Genomic DNA, 15,225 nt, shown 5'->3' with positions numbered 1-15,225 from the left:
ACTAGCAGACCCAACAAATGTGTGGACAACTAACACACCAAATCATCTGGGTAACAGTGAAGGTTTGAGGCTGGTGACCAGCAGCAGAGGAAAAAAGGGGTAGGCAGCCAGATTAAGAAAATCAAGAATCTAGAATCTAGAGCACCAAGTGTCCAATTCAAATGAAAATGAATCTGTATGGGCTGCATATTGTCTTAGAATACCACAAATTAACATTATTTATGTTGTATTGTATTTTTTATTTATTTTATTAAACATTTGCCAATTACATTTTAATCTGGTCCAGGCTGCACTGGAAATTTTGCAAATGGATTTCAGCTGTAGGCTAGGAGTTTGATACCTTTGGCCTAGAGACATCTTGAGAGGGATTGGAATGAAAGGGGTTAATACTAGCCTTGTGATATCATTGATATAGGGTACATCTGGGTAAGGAAATTCCATCTACCACTTCAGGTCAGCCTCTTCTCTGAAACTTGTAGTGTTAGATTCTGCCTGGAACACTGAGAAGTTGTCACTTGTCCACACAGCCAGTATGTGTCTAAAGCAGGACTTGAACCTAAGTTCTTCATGGATTCAAAACTAGTCTTCTATCCACTGTATGTGTTCTCAGTTGGGCAAAGTACAGTTTATCTTCCAGAACAATAAAAAAGCACTGAGTGCAAGGAGAGACAGGGGTGAAAGGGCACATAAATTATTAGAGCTAGAATATGGTGATCAGGAGCCAAATTTCCTCAAATTCTTCTTCAAGAGACTGGAGGAGTAGAGAAAACAATGGCATGTTGTCTTAGAACTTGCAGAAATTGGGCTAAACATGTATTAAAAACACAAGATTTCTTTTTTGATTCTCTTTTTCTTTTAGTTCCAGAAGTTGCTAGATGAAAGGATTAGCGTGGAGCTTCTGTGAATTGGGCTGATTCTCATGAACCTGTTCTTATAAGTGAATTGGGTTTTCATTTAAAGAAAGTTGGCAGTATCTTTTTGTGATATTTAATAATCAAAGCAAAGAAAGCATTTAAACTGGGCATGAAGGTTAAGCTGAGCGTGTCTTCCTAAATTCCCAGAAGACCATTAGCAGAAACTAATTTTAGGGTGGGGATTACTTATATTGTATTAATGATATTATGGAATGACTATACCTAGTCAGATAATTTTGTACAAATGGCTTTTTTTTCTTTTACCCAATGCTCCCTAATAGCAAGAGAATTGTTGAAAATGTGAGGATAATAGGCAGTAGCAATAACATAGTTACATATTGAAGTAAGGTTCATAAATCGCATTCTTCACAACAACCCTGTGAAGCAGTCAATACAAGTATTATTATTATTATCATCATCATCATTATTATTATTATTCCCATTTTATAGATGAAGACTCAGGCTCAGAAAAGTTAGTTTGTTTACCCAAGATCACAAAGCTAGTAAGTGCCCATACCCATATTCTAACCCAAGTCATAGAATCAAAGAACTAGGAAGGGACCTAGTTATGTATTCCAACCCCCTCATGTTATAAAGAAACTCAGACCCAAACAGGTTAAGTGACTTACCTGAAATCACATGGGTGGTAAGCAACAGAGCTGCAATCTTGACCCAAGTCTTCTGTGTCTAGATACAGTGCCATTTTCCATTGTATCTCATTGTCTTTTGATTCTAAGTTCTTCAGTCTTTCTATCAAGCTATGCTTTACATCAGAAATATACACTTCTAAAACCTAAAATAATATAAACTAGATTCATACACAGGTCATAACAATAATAAGTCAATAAAGATAAGAAATTAAATGCATTGGTGAAAAATATTAAATCAAAAATGATTAGTATAGCTTTTGTCTTCCCCAAGAAGAACATTTTAGTACCAATTAGAATCTAGACACCATTAAGAGACAGTTAAATCTAGAGAAATAAGGCAGTTAGGTGGCACACTCGATAAAATGTCAGACTTTTACTCAAAAAGACCATTGTTCAAATCCTGCCTCAAAAACATGCTAGCAATGAGACCCTGGGCAAGTCACTTAACCTTATTCAAGTACTTCCCAGGGTTGCTGTGAGAATCAAATGGGGTAAAATATGCTAAGTGTTTTGCAAACCTTGAAGCATTATATAAATGCTACCTTGCTACTGTTGTTGCTACTAGACACCTCTATTAACTTAATTTCGGTGGGGATTTCTGGGAAAGGGGTGGTCATATTTTATAGGATTTTACAGAGCAATGGTAATGATTATTTTGCATGATCTTCAAGATAATGTTAAAATTCAAGACAATCATGTAGATATGGTAAATTAAGGAAACCTTCCCAAATGAATGGAAAAATTACTATCTTCAAATGAGATGCATTTTAGAACTGAGTCTATAAGCCTTGGCCAAGAGTCAAGGATCCAAAATTTCCCATAAAATTGTGACTTTGAGAAGCAAAGGATGAATTTATTTTCTGCAATTTAATAGACTGAAAAGGCTATTATATACTTAAGGTGCCACTCCTCCCCCTACTATGACCCTCCCCCAGCTTACAAGCATCACTTCAATCTTATCTGGATGGTACCTGATCCAACTACTTTTTTCCATGTCCTATACTCTGCCAGTCTCTGAAATTCAAGAAACAATATCCCATATCTGATAAAAAAAAAGAGAGATGCAAAGCTTACTATCAACCATGTACTGATGGCACCACAGCCCTAATTGCCTCACTATCTTTCTGATTAGCCTCATATAACACTGAAGAAAAGGGGAGATAGGAAAAAAAGCTTCTTCATGTCCCACAAGGGAAAGGTGAGGAAAGGTTGAGCAGAAGAGTAAAAACAATTCAAGGCTATTAGAACCTGCATCCTATAAGTCAGAAAGAAATGAGGCCATCATAACAGAAACAACAAGATGAATTTACTACCTTGAATGACTGGGCGTCTTGTAGAATATTTAAGACACATAGTGAAAAATACATTTCATAGCAATCTAGCCTGAATGTAATTAAAGAAGTTTCTTTTGCATTGACATAGCTCAACATTTAAAATGTTCTTCTACAACTATGTAAATGGAAAGAACACCAACTACAACAAAAAGAATGTTGTATAATGATGATGGTCAAGCTTTACCCAAAGAAGAGAGGAGAAAATGTACCTGCCTTCTTTGCAGAGACGGGATGTAGAAAATTGAATAAACTGTGAAACTCAGTTGAGATGTTGGTTCATTTTGCTGAACTGTTTTGGTTTCTATATTTTTTACTACAAGGAATGGTTTTCTGGGGAGGGAGTGGAAGGAATAGCTATATATCTAGAAGCAAAAGTGATGTAAAAGCAAAAACTATCCATTTCAAAATTTCAATAGGTTATGCTCAAAGACATAACTAGCATGGGGCAAAAGGGGATTTATCCTTAGGTGCTGACATATGGGAAGGACACACTTCCACAGCAGGCTCCAATAGTCTTATTTCATTTGATTGAAATCAATAACATTTCAGTACAAATTTAAAGATTATCAAATTACCATGAAGGAGAGACCTATCAGAATCCATGCACTTAAGAAAACACTTGGGATATAAGAGGCTAGACTGGCCACCAGATGTTTGTTCTCTTTTAGTATTGTATGATGAAGCTCATCTTATGTAAGGCAAAATGTTTGCCAGAGGACAGAACTGGCAAAAGTGAGAGGAAGCTGCAGAGAGGGGAGATTTTAATTCAAGTAAAGAAAAATTTGCTAACAATTAGAGCTGTCCAAAAATGGTGCAAGCTGCCTTGGAAGGTAGTGAGTTCCCCATGACTGAAGATCTTCAACTAAAGACTGGAAGACAACTGCTGAGGGTTTTTGTGGAAGAGATTCCTGCGTGGGAATGGGCTAAATTAGATGATCATAAGCTCTCTTCCAGTTTTGAGATTCTGTGATTCTGAGTAACAGCTAGGATACTTTGAGTGGTTAGAGGCGTGTTCTTCATCTATTACTGATCAATCAATCAACAAGGATTTTTTAAGCATCTACTATTTGAGAGGCCCTATCCAAGGTGCTGAAGGCAGCTCCTTGGCTCAGTAGAGAGACTGCTGGGCCTGGAGTTGGGAAGACCAGAGTTCAAATCCAGCCTCAGAAACTCACTAGCTGTGTGACCATGGGCAACTCACTTAACCTCTGTTTGCCTTAAGTCACTGGAGAAGGAAATGACAAACCACTCCAGTATCTTTGCCAAGAAAACTGTTCAATAGACACAAATGAACCACAACAACAAAAGTCTTAGGTACTGGGGAGTTGAAGACAAAGATGAGAATCCCCACCTTCAGAAAGTTTGTATTCTATCATGGAAACAGCATATACACCTATAAAGTAGGTACAAAATATAGACAAGGTAAATGACAGTTGCATAATGCAAATTATTCCCATTAAATTATGTTCAAATAATAAACTATACCAGTTTTAGTGGAACTTCCCTTCTTGGGATTCATTTTCTACCAAGAGAACCCTAAGGCACCTGATTGTTTCAAGATGGAAAAGATATATGTGGCAAATTAAAAAAGAAAAGGGGTAATAATCTGATGGATTCTATGATATTATATATGAAGGAGCCTCTGAACAGACCCTTGAAGTTGCAATTCTTTTGTTCAGGGAGTAACCACTCCCATATAGTCTTGTGGAAATCCCAGTAGTCCTGAGATCATAACAACCCTGCAGAAATGATCTCATTGTAATTTAGTCTGTAATAATAGCAACTGGTATACTAACCATATCAAAGTAATGCGCAAGTAAGGTTCAATTAAAGAGTCATTCAAAACTGCTGTGAGTAGTGGTTCAATCAAGCAAGAGACATTAGGCTTCAAGTTTGGTACAATAATAATTCTCAGAAAAGAACAGGTCAAAAATAGGACCTCCTGGAATTCATTTCAGAATCTCACAAAGAGATACACAATAAAAACAGAATCTAATTCACTAAAGTAAAAATATAAATTTTAAATTCAATCGGACACATGAGTAGATAAAATAGAACAAATTGGAATAGACATATATAGGTGTGCCCAGCTCATTTCATTGAGTATACATCCAGGGAAATTTATTTTTTAAAGGACAACATTTAAATAATAAATAATTTAAAATAATTATTTTAAAATAATTTAAAATAATTATATTAAATAATTATTTTTAAATAAAATTTAAAGTAACAATAAGGGACATCATTTTTATTCATCAGACAAACTAAGGAACCTAACTAAACTTTTGAAAAATAACAACTAAACCTTACTTTTAAAATGAGCCAAACAATACCTCTCTCTTTTTTTTTAGGGCATGCTTGGGCATACTCAGCTCATACTGTACACATACCTATACAGACACAGAACGTCACTTTAACCCAATTCTACATATATCTTTCTAAAATTATTAGAGCTAACAAATTCTATTTTACTACAAAAATCAGTGTTCATTCTACCCATTTACCTGCATCCCTATCAACTCATTTTTCATCATTATGGCTTCCCTCCACATGCTCCTCCTGTCCACAAATAAGAAGGGTAAGAAAACAAGTACTTATGAAGCACCTACTATGTGCCAGGCCCTTGTTAAGCACTTTTACAAATTTCTCGTTTGATCCCCCAGCAACCCTAAGAGGTGGATGCTGTTATTATCCCAATTTTACAATTAAGAAAACCGAGGCAAACAGAGGTTGAGTTCAGAGTTACACAACTAGTAAGTGTCTGATTCTGGATTTGAATACAGGTCTTTCAGACTCCAGGCCCAGAGCTCTAGACACTGCACCACCTAATACCACAAATAACAACCAAACCTAAATCTCCAAATTAGTATTCCATTATAACTGAACAAGGATTTGGGAAAGACACTGTCATGTCCAATTTCTTCAGTATAACCTACACATAATTCTACTGCCTGATTTTCATTGAAATTGCTCTTAATAATACATCACTAGCAGCATCCCTAGCCAAGATACCTGGATAATTTACAGCTAGTGTATATTCCTTGCCTCTACCCCCACCTGCCCTTGAAAAGATACAGGGGAAAGCAATACAATGCAGCGAAAAGAGTGATTTGGCAGATAACCTCTGTTCAAATCCTAGCTCTGGCATTTACTACCTATACATCTTTGGGCCTCATTTTCTTCCTTTGTAAAATGAGAGAATTGGACTCCATAACCTCTAACCTCTAAATTTATGAACTGCAATAATAAAAGTTCTCATTTCTACAGTATATAACATCCATTCCAAATGAGGTATAGTGGTAGACAGATAGCCCTATGCAGAGTAGGGTTTTACTCCTAATTGGCTGGAGAATTTTGAGGGTGACAATGCAAATATGATTAAGGGATGTTGGTTGGTTGTAAAGACACTTTGAAAAAGGACCTCACTTCTTAGTGCCATCTTGTTGACTTCCATTGAGCCATGAGAGACAAATAGAGGAAGAAGCAAATGTATGAAGCAGAGGTCCAAGCCAGACTGTGTTGACCACAGAGGCTAGAGGAGCAGAGATGGAATGACCCTTGGTGACATTCTCAGGAAGGCAGAAACCTTTGAGAGACATCACCCCATCCTATGTACTAGCTCTACCATCTGATAAGGACTCTTACCACTATCTGACAACCTCCCTGACAAAAGGACATGCCATCATTTAATGCAAATTCCACCTAGCTGCCTGTTGGCTTTGTGCCTGGGACTTTTGTCGTTCTAGACTGATTGTTTTCTTTGTGGCTTAAGTGTAGCACGCCTATATAATAAATCCTCACTACTTTCTTGTTTGGAAAATAAAAGAAAAAAAAGAAAAAGGACCTCAAGGGAAGTAGGGTGGGGCTTCAAACTTTTAAAAAGCATTTTAGGGCCCTATAATTTCAGACATGTAAGGGGGAGCCCCTTATCATGCCCCTTGACCTCCAGTGCTTATAACTCTAGAGGCTACTGAGAGTGGACCTCTGTATGGTGAGGTTATTCTCTCTTCCTTAGTTTGAACTTAAAAGGTTTTTATCTTGATCCCAGCTAAAGGGCTCTTTCACTATTGTATTTCTTTGATCTATTCTAATATGTATAACATCCCTGACTTCATTTACTGTTTTTGCTTGAAATAAATGGGTTTACTTGTTCTTTTATATTTGTGATGGTCTTTTGTACAAACACCATTTAGTTGGAAAGAAACTAAACCAGTGGGTATAAGCTGAGGGCTACCCTGTCGCCTTCGCAGTGATTACAGACATCATGTTGTATCCCATGGCCTCTAAAAGTCCAGGAAGTGGTATATAGTGTTTCAAATAGGCCTATGCCACTCACAGCCAGGAAGGCAGAAATAGAGACTGGCCCATCAGACATTGCTTGAGGCAGGGCAGAGCATATGGCATAAATGGAAGTTCAAGAACCAGACTTGAACTCAGGAAGGTAAGTCTCCTTTGCACCACATAGTAGTTCAATGAGAATATTGGCCATCATTAATTGAAGAAAATACAGACATTTAGCTTGGAAAATGGGCTTCATGGGAACATGATAGTTGTTTCCAAATACTGATTTTTTTTGTTTGACTTCAGAGGAGAAAATTAGGAACATAGAATGGAAATTGCAGAAAGGCAGATTTAGGTTTAATGTAAGGAAAAACTTTAAAATTATCAGAGCTACCCACAAGTAGAATAGGATGCCTTTGGGAGGTAGTGAGTTCTCCCACACTAAAGGTCTTCAACTTACAGCTGAATGACCACATCTTGGTGATACAACAGAGATAAATTCTCAGTTTGGACTAGATAGCTTCTAAATTCCTTTCCAATGCTGAGATTCTGGGGAAAAAATTTTGAAACTTCCTCTAGAATTTCCCCATTTACCACTTGGCTTCTTGCTTTGGTATTAGGACCAAGATGGATTTTCAAGTAGGGTTTTAAATTACTATCACTCTCCATCATCCACAACTGGAAGTAATAAAATCTGTTTTTTTATACAAAAATATTGTGCCCATTTTTACACAAGATCTTTTAATGGAAACCACACAATTTGTACTTTGTTAAATTGTTATGACTTTAAATATGGGTTCCTAATATGGGTATCCAATCTCTGATAATATGTGCTTTACGCTGCAACTATTCCATGTAGGTGTGTGGTTGGCTGGCATCTCAGTCTTCTAAAATTCAAATTTTTTGCTTCTAATATGACTGATCTAAAAGTGAAGAAAAAAATCTTTGAATGATTACACTTCAAATGAAAGCTTTAGAGGAAAAACAGCTGTTTAATTTTACTACAATCTTTTATTTATGAATTGAGATCATTAGCCCTCAACCAATGTTTTCTTCAAGTCTACAATAAAGATATGGCAGGTTTTAATAAATGAAAGATAGCCTCCTTTTATAAAAGCCAGATATGCAAATGTAACATGGAAATTTATAAAGATGAATATTAATGAAAGCTAAGGAAAATAAACACATTTGGTGAAAACTGACAAAAACTCTAGAACTTTGTGCAAGTAAATGGTGCAACTCCTTTCTTCTGAAGCACAGAGGGTTTCTCCATTTTGTAGGTAAGGCTCAGGGGCATCCTTACTCAGAAACCTATGTGACTTTATGACTTTTTAAAGTAGAGCTCCCAATAATTGCTTCTGATAATAAATGAAGATAGGTAATGTACAAAGAGTTGATTGCATATTTTGTGCCCTAGAATATCTTAATGGTCAACAAGGGAAATGCAGTATGCTAATCAGCTTAAAAGAAAAAAAAATTAAGGCTTTGAACTTTTTTTTCTTTTTGTAAGAATTAGAAAATCTTTATCTACCAATAACTCTCTTTTGCCTAAAGACCAAAGTTCAAACTCTTCTGCTGGCATCCAATGCCTTCTATAATCTGATATCTCCCTATTTTCCCAGCCTTCTTTCCTTTGCCTCCTCTCTAATTGTACTAGGTTCCAGTCAAATTGAAATACTCACTGTCCATGTTAGAGACCCCAGATTTCTTTCTCATCTTCCTACCCTTGTTCAGGTTGTTCTCTATTCTTTGAATGTACTGTACCCCACATTTTGAATCCGTGCTTAGTCTTTAAATTCCTATGCAAAGGATTTGTCCTATAGGAAGTCTTTCTTTCCCCACCCCTAACAAAATTTTGCTTGAGACTTTCTTAAGCACGTATGTTATTCTGTATAATTGTCATTTATGTATGTGCTATATTCCTCTTCTCTACCATAAGCTCCATGAGGGGAAGGATTGTATCTTAATTAAATGTATATGTGAGAGTCAAAAAAAATGTTACTGTTGATTTTGGTGGAGGAAGGGATCACATTGAGATCCATAATGCTCATTTGGAAAAGGCTGCCTTTGCTCTAGAGTCTCACACAGACTCCTTTCTCCTACCTGGTACACCTCCCTTTTCTGGAACTTTCTGTGTCTAGAACCTTCTGTGCTAGAAACCTTCATGCCCCATGCAACATCAACATGACTCTATCAACCATTCAGATTCACTTGCATAAGATCTCATTGAATAAAACTCATCATATTGCCTTGTTCTGTCATTGTTTCACATAGTTCGATTGCCCTAAGCTACCTTATCAAAGGTGATGCAGTAGATACAGCACTGGGTCTAGAGTCAGGATGGACCTTAATTCAAATTCAGTCTCAGACACTTACTAGCTACGTGGCTCAAAGAAAGCCATTTAACCTATATTTTCCTCAATTTCTTCGACTAAAAAAAATGGGGATAACAAGAGCACCTACCTCCCAGGGTTACTGTGAGGATAAAATGAAATAATATTAGTAAAAAAAAATAACCCTGGCACATAATAGGTGCTATATGAAAATGCCTATTCTCTTCCCTAGGGTAAGGACTGGCTTTATATGGATATTGTGTCTGCCTACTGCCTAATGCTGCAAGTCTTGCCTCCTGCCCTCTCCCTCTCTCTCTCTCTCTCTCTCTCTGTGTGTGTGTGTGTGTGTGTGTGTATGTGTGTGTGTTAAGGAGTGGGATGAGGAGGGGTTAGAAGGATGGTTGATGTGTTACTCTGACTGCCTTTTAAAATGTTTACTTCTTTCAAGGCTAAACTCAAATGACTTAGTGACAGTCTTTCCTTCCTCTTGGTAGTTAATGGTACTCTCTCCTCAGATGATATTGAATTTATTCAACTGTTTAAATGTTATAAACCCCAACACTACAAAAAGTAAGTTCCTTGAGGGTTGGCACTAATCTTCCTTCTGTCATGCACTAGGTAGGTGCTTAATAAATGTTTGTTTCTATGGCCACCAGAACATGATGGATTTTAGGCAAGTTGTCTATTCCTCTCAGTCAAGGCCCTAATGGCAACAGATGTCCCTTGACCACTGGCTTTGCTGCCTGCAATTAGGCTTAGGTGGGTTTTTAAGTCAGTCTAGGGTAAGAGTTCTTAAACTCTTTGTGCGTGTGATGGACCCCTTTGGCAATCTTGTAAAGCCAGAGTCCTCCTTAACAGGCTGATACTTCACCTGAAACATTGTCATCTACCTGAGAGCCAGTGTGACTTTAGAAAGAGCCAAGGAACGGTCAATATGGCGTTTGCTGCCCAACAACTCCAGAAGACATACCAAGAACAGAACAAAGGTCTGTACACATTTGATACTGTCAGCTGTGGGGGCTTATGCAAAATTACATCAAAATTTTCATCAGTATTGTACATCAATTTCATGACAACATGTACATTTTCATCAGTATTGTACATCAATTTCATGACAACATGCTTGCCTGGGTTTTGGATAATAGATGATACTCTCGTGCTTTCCCAGTCACCAATGGAGTTAAACAAGGCTCTGTGCTTGCTCCCATGCTTTTTTAGCATGATGTTTTCAGCCATGCTGTCAAATGCCTTCAGTGAAGATGAACAGAGCATCAAAGTCAGCTACAACAATAATGATAAATTCTCCAACTTGAAAAGGCTACAAGCCAAGACTGAAGTGAAGGGAGTGTTGGCGCATGACTTTTTGTTAGCAGATGATTGCACACTCAATGCAGCCTCTGAAGCTGAGATGCAAGAAAGTATGGATCGATTCTTCTGCTACTTGCGCTAATTTTGACCTAACAATTAGCACCAAGGAAACACAGGTGCTTCATCAGCCAGCACCATACCATCCATACATGGAAACATTAGTGACAGCAAATGGAGAAGTTTTGAATACCGTGGATAAGTTCACTTACTTTGGCAGTACACTTTCCAGGAATGCACACATTGACAATAAGGTTGACACATGCATTGCCAGACCTAGCTCAGTGTTTGAGAGACTTCAATGGAAAGTGTGAGAAAGAAGAGGTATTAGACTGACTACCATACTGAAGGTCTACAGAGCTGTTGTGCTGACTTCATTGTTGTATGCCTGTGAAACCTGGACAGTGTGCCAGTGCCATGCCAGGAAACTGAATCACTTCCATTTGAATTGTTTTAGGAAGATTCTGAAGATCACCTGGCAGGATAAGATGCCAGACATTTAGGTCCTTTTTCGAGCTAAACTGCCAAGCATTCAAACTCTACTGCAGAGAGTGCAACTCTGATGGGCCGGCCACATTGTTCGAGTGCCAAATGTACACTTGCCTAAAAGATTATTTTATGGCAAACTCATACAGGGCAAGCACTCATATGGTGGTCAGAAAAAGCAACACAAAAACATTCTCAAGGTCTCTCTTAAGAACTTTGGAATTGATTGTGTGACATGGGAGACAGTGGCACAGGCCTGCCCAGTATGGCGTGCCTTCATCAGAGAAGGTGCTGTGCTCCATGAGCAAAGCACAAATGAAATAAAAGATGTGCGAATTTGGAGAACACACCCCAAATATTCATATGGACTATTTGTGCCTAACCTGTGGTAGAGCATTCCAAGCTCAATCGGTCTTATCAGCCACAATCGGACACACTTGACTCTAACAGAGTGATGTCATTTTAGTCTTCTTCAAGAATGAAGGACAACAACCAACCAAGGAACTCTTTTTCAGAAAGATATTTTTAAATACATAAAATAAAATAAAAAGTATTTTTAAATGCTTTTAAATATATAAAATAAAATAGGGCAACTAGGTGGCACAGTGGATAAAGCACTGGGCTTAGAATCAGGATAAACCTAAGTTCAAATCCAACCTCAGACACTTACTAGCTATGTGACCCTGGGCAAGTCACTTACCTCTGTTTGCCTCAGTTTTCTGATCTGTAAAATGAGCTGGAGAAGAAAATGACAAACCACTTCAGTATCTTTGCCAAGTGAACCCCAAATGAGGTCATGAAGAGTCTGAAATGACCAAACAAGAATAAAATATATAGGTTTACAAAGGAAACCAATTACAATGAAATAGTTATTTAAAAAAAAAAACATTAAGAATCCTTGATACAGTTCCTTGATATGGTATCTGCTAATCAAATCAAATCATGTCTCTCACCTTCTTGCTATTTCCCCCACCCCTTCACAGTTCCAGTCAATGTCCTTATACCTGGGTCATTATCTTACTAAAAAGTTAAATTGGATTAGGCAAAGTGTTGATAAAATATAAGCAATAGAAAGAGTACCTCAAGAATGGCAAACATTTCAGGCCGCCACCCCTCAGATTGTGAACTCACTCGTGCTAAGCTCCCAACTTCAGTGTGAAAGAAATTATGATTCAGGTGCTTAATAGAAACCTCACAAATCCCACTGGTACAGGAGGCATATGGAGGCACCATTCACTCACAGAGTCCATACTCATCACTGAAATTCTTGTTCATTCCAACAGCTACTTGTGCTCATTCTTACTGGCTTCTCTGCTAGTGAATACGCAACTCAGTGTAGCTCACTCCAGTACAGGAGGGGCCACTCTTGGCTTTTCCAGTGCTCTGAGAAAAGGCCTTGGATCAGGGCAACTAGGTGGTACAGTGGATAGAGCACCGGCCCTGAAGTCAGGAAGACCTGAGTTCAAATCCAGCCTCTGACCGAATACTTGACACTTACTAACTGTGTGACCTTGGGCAAGTCACTTAACCCCAACTGCCTAAAAATAAAAAAATTTAAAAAAAGAATGGTATTTACAAAAATAAACAGAACTTGACTTTACAGTATACACTAATCTTAAAACACATCACCCTGTAAAAAAAAAATTACTTTAATAAACAAGCATTCATTAAGGCTCACTTGTATTAAGAGCTGGGAATACAAAAACAATGTCTGCCCTAAAGGAGTTTATATTCTAATAGAGGAGACAACACAAACAGCCAGGTACAAACAAAATATATGCAGAATAGAAGGAAGATGATCTGAGAGGGGAAAACAGTAGCAGCTGAAGAAATCAGAAAAGCCCTCCTGCAGTAGGTAAGATTTGAACCATCTTCAAGGAATTCAGAGAAACTAAATATGTCCCACTTCCAAAGCCTTCTGGGAAATATAATTGGTGAGGATAGAAGGAATTGCACAAGTCCCCCAGATAAAGTCAGTTATATCAAATTTAATTTAGTTTGATGTCATTCCTAGCCCCATCTGGGGCAAAATATTCAGCCTATTGAAGGAGACCAGACCACACCTGTCTCTCACACTGATTAGGCAAAGGAACTGAATAGATGAAATTGAGAACACCGAGGCTGAGAAGCAGCTTTTTCATGAGCTCTTCAATGAATTTCTGATCTGGAGACCTTTGTGCCTGAAGTTCAGTGAACACTTTTTATATCCTTCCCTAGTTACCTCTGTCTGTCTGCCTGCGCTCAACTAATCAGTTCGAGAGACAGGTGTGGTCTGGTCTCCTCTCTCTTTTGACATCACAGGTTGGTTTAATTTTAAAGATCATCATCTTCTGTCAACTCAGAATTGGGGCCCCTTGCAACACAGACCATCCCACCTAGACAATCCTTTACCCTCTTATCAAAGTACATACTTAACTTCCAAATGTCATTTAGGTCTCATGCACCAGAGTGAGTGTGTTCATTCATACCCTCAAGATAAACAAAGGAGTGGCCTGTGATTTCATCTCCCACCTTATTCTGGTCTCTGTGGCTCTGACGTGGCCCTGGCTGAGAAAGTCAATGAATCACCATTTGGGTTCTCTTTTCATTAGTCTTTAGCACTTTGGACAAGCACCATTCTAGACAATTAAAAGGAATTTGAAGGGGGTAAAAAGGCAATGGTGGGCTTTTTCAGTGCTGATACTTGCCAAAATTCCATCAGTGTCAGCTGAACTAGGAACAGCAGAGGAGGAAGGGGAATCATGAAATTTCGAGCAACTTTTTAGGAAATGATCTGATTAATTAAAAAGGGTAGATGGCAAGGAAAAAACCCAGGGAATTATCTGGGACATTTTTGAGTCATTAAATGATTCCTCCCTTTTTCTTGGAGCCTCATCATTAGTCAGCAACTAATCTAATGAAGAAACAAAGAAAATATGATTATGTGATTTTAAAATGCAGTATGAAATAGTTTTATAGGAATGGAATAATAAGAAAACTGGAGGGAAAGTAGAGGACAGAGATAAAACCTCCCTTCCTTTATATTTACCTTTTAAAAATCTAAAAATTAGCTAGTACTCTTTAGTAGTGCCAAGAGCTCCTTACATTGTCACTTCCTGCCTCCTGCGTCAGCTCCCCAGACCCATACCTACTCCAAGTCCTCTCTGCTATTCATTTGATGTCTAATGACCTCACAGGTTACAATACCACCTCCTACCATGAGGGTGGGTCTTGAGGGATGACCTTGAACTATGTGATCACATGCCTCTCTTGACCAACCTCCACCCATCCATCAATACTCTACTTACATTCATTCCTCAGTGGTAAGCATATTCCCATTCTCTAATACTCCAACCAACCTAGGGATGCTGAACCTCTGGCTACCTATGAACAAACCCACTACCCCAACCCCAGGTATTTGCTTCCTTGTTTTAGGTGAATGGTTTTGGTGAATGGCCTTAATCCATCTCAACCCCCCCCCCGAAATTTCCCATACCAGAACCGCTAGTCTCTTCTATCATGACTTGTAGATTAACAAACCCGTCATCATCCCATCCTCTAACATTCCCTGAGTCCTGGCACTTCTCTGATGATCCTGATGCCACTGCTTCCCTTATTACCCTTTCCAGTACTGACTATGCTTTTTCTCATACCGCCATCTCACTGGTTATGGTGAAAGAGTCAGAATACCCCATTGCTACTTACAGGTTCTTGCTCTACCACCATCTCTCAACAACCTCTCCTTCTCTAAGGCTTAAGCCATCTAAATTTATCACCCAATCCAGAAGCTTTTGGCAGTTGTCTACAAACCTCCAGGATATTCGATCTCTTTCCTTGATGAACTTAGTGCCTAGCTCACTGTCTCCCTGTCCACCCCAACTCA

The sequence above is a fragment of the Vombatus ursinus genome, unplaced genomic scaffold (genome assembly GCF_900497805.2).
Source record: "Vombatus ursinus unplaced genomic scaffold, bare-nosed wombat genome assembly UNPS02008961.1, whole genome shotgun sequence".
NCBI classification, from domain to species: Eukaryota; Metazoa; Chordata; class Mammalia; order Diprotodontia; family Vombatidae; genus Vombatus; species Vombatus ursinus.
The sequence above is the reverse complement of the archived record's forward strand: the minus strand, read 5'-3'. Positions refer to the sequence as shown.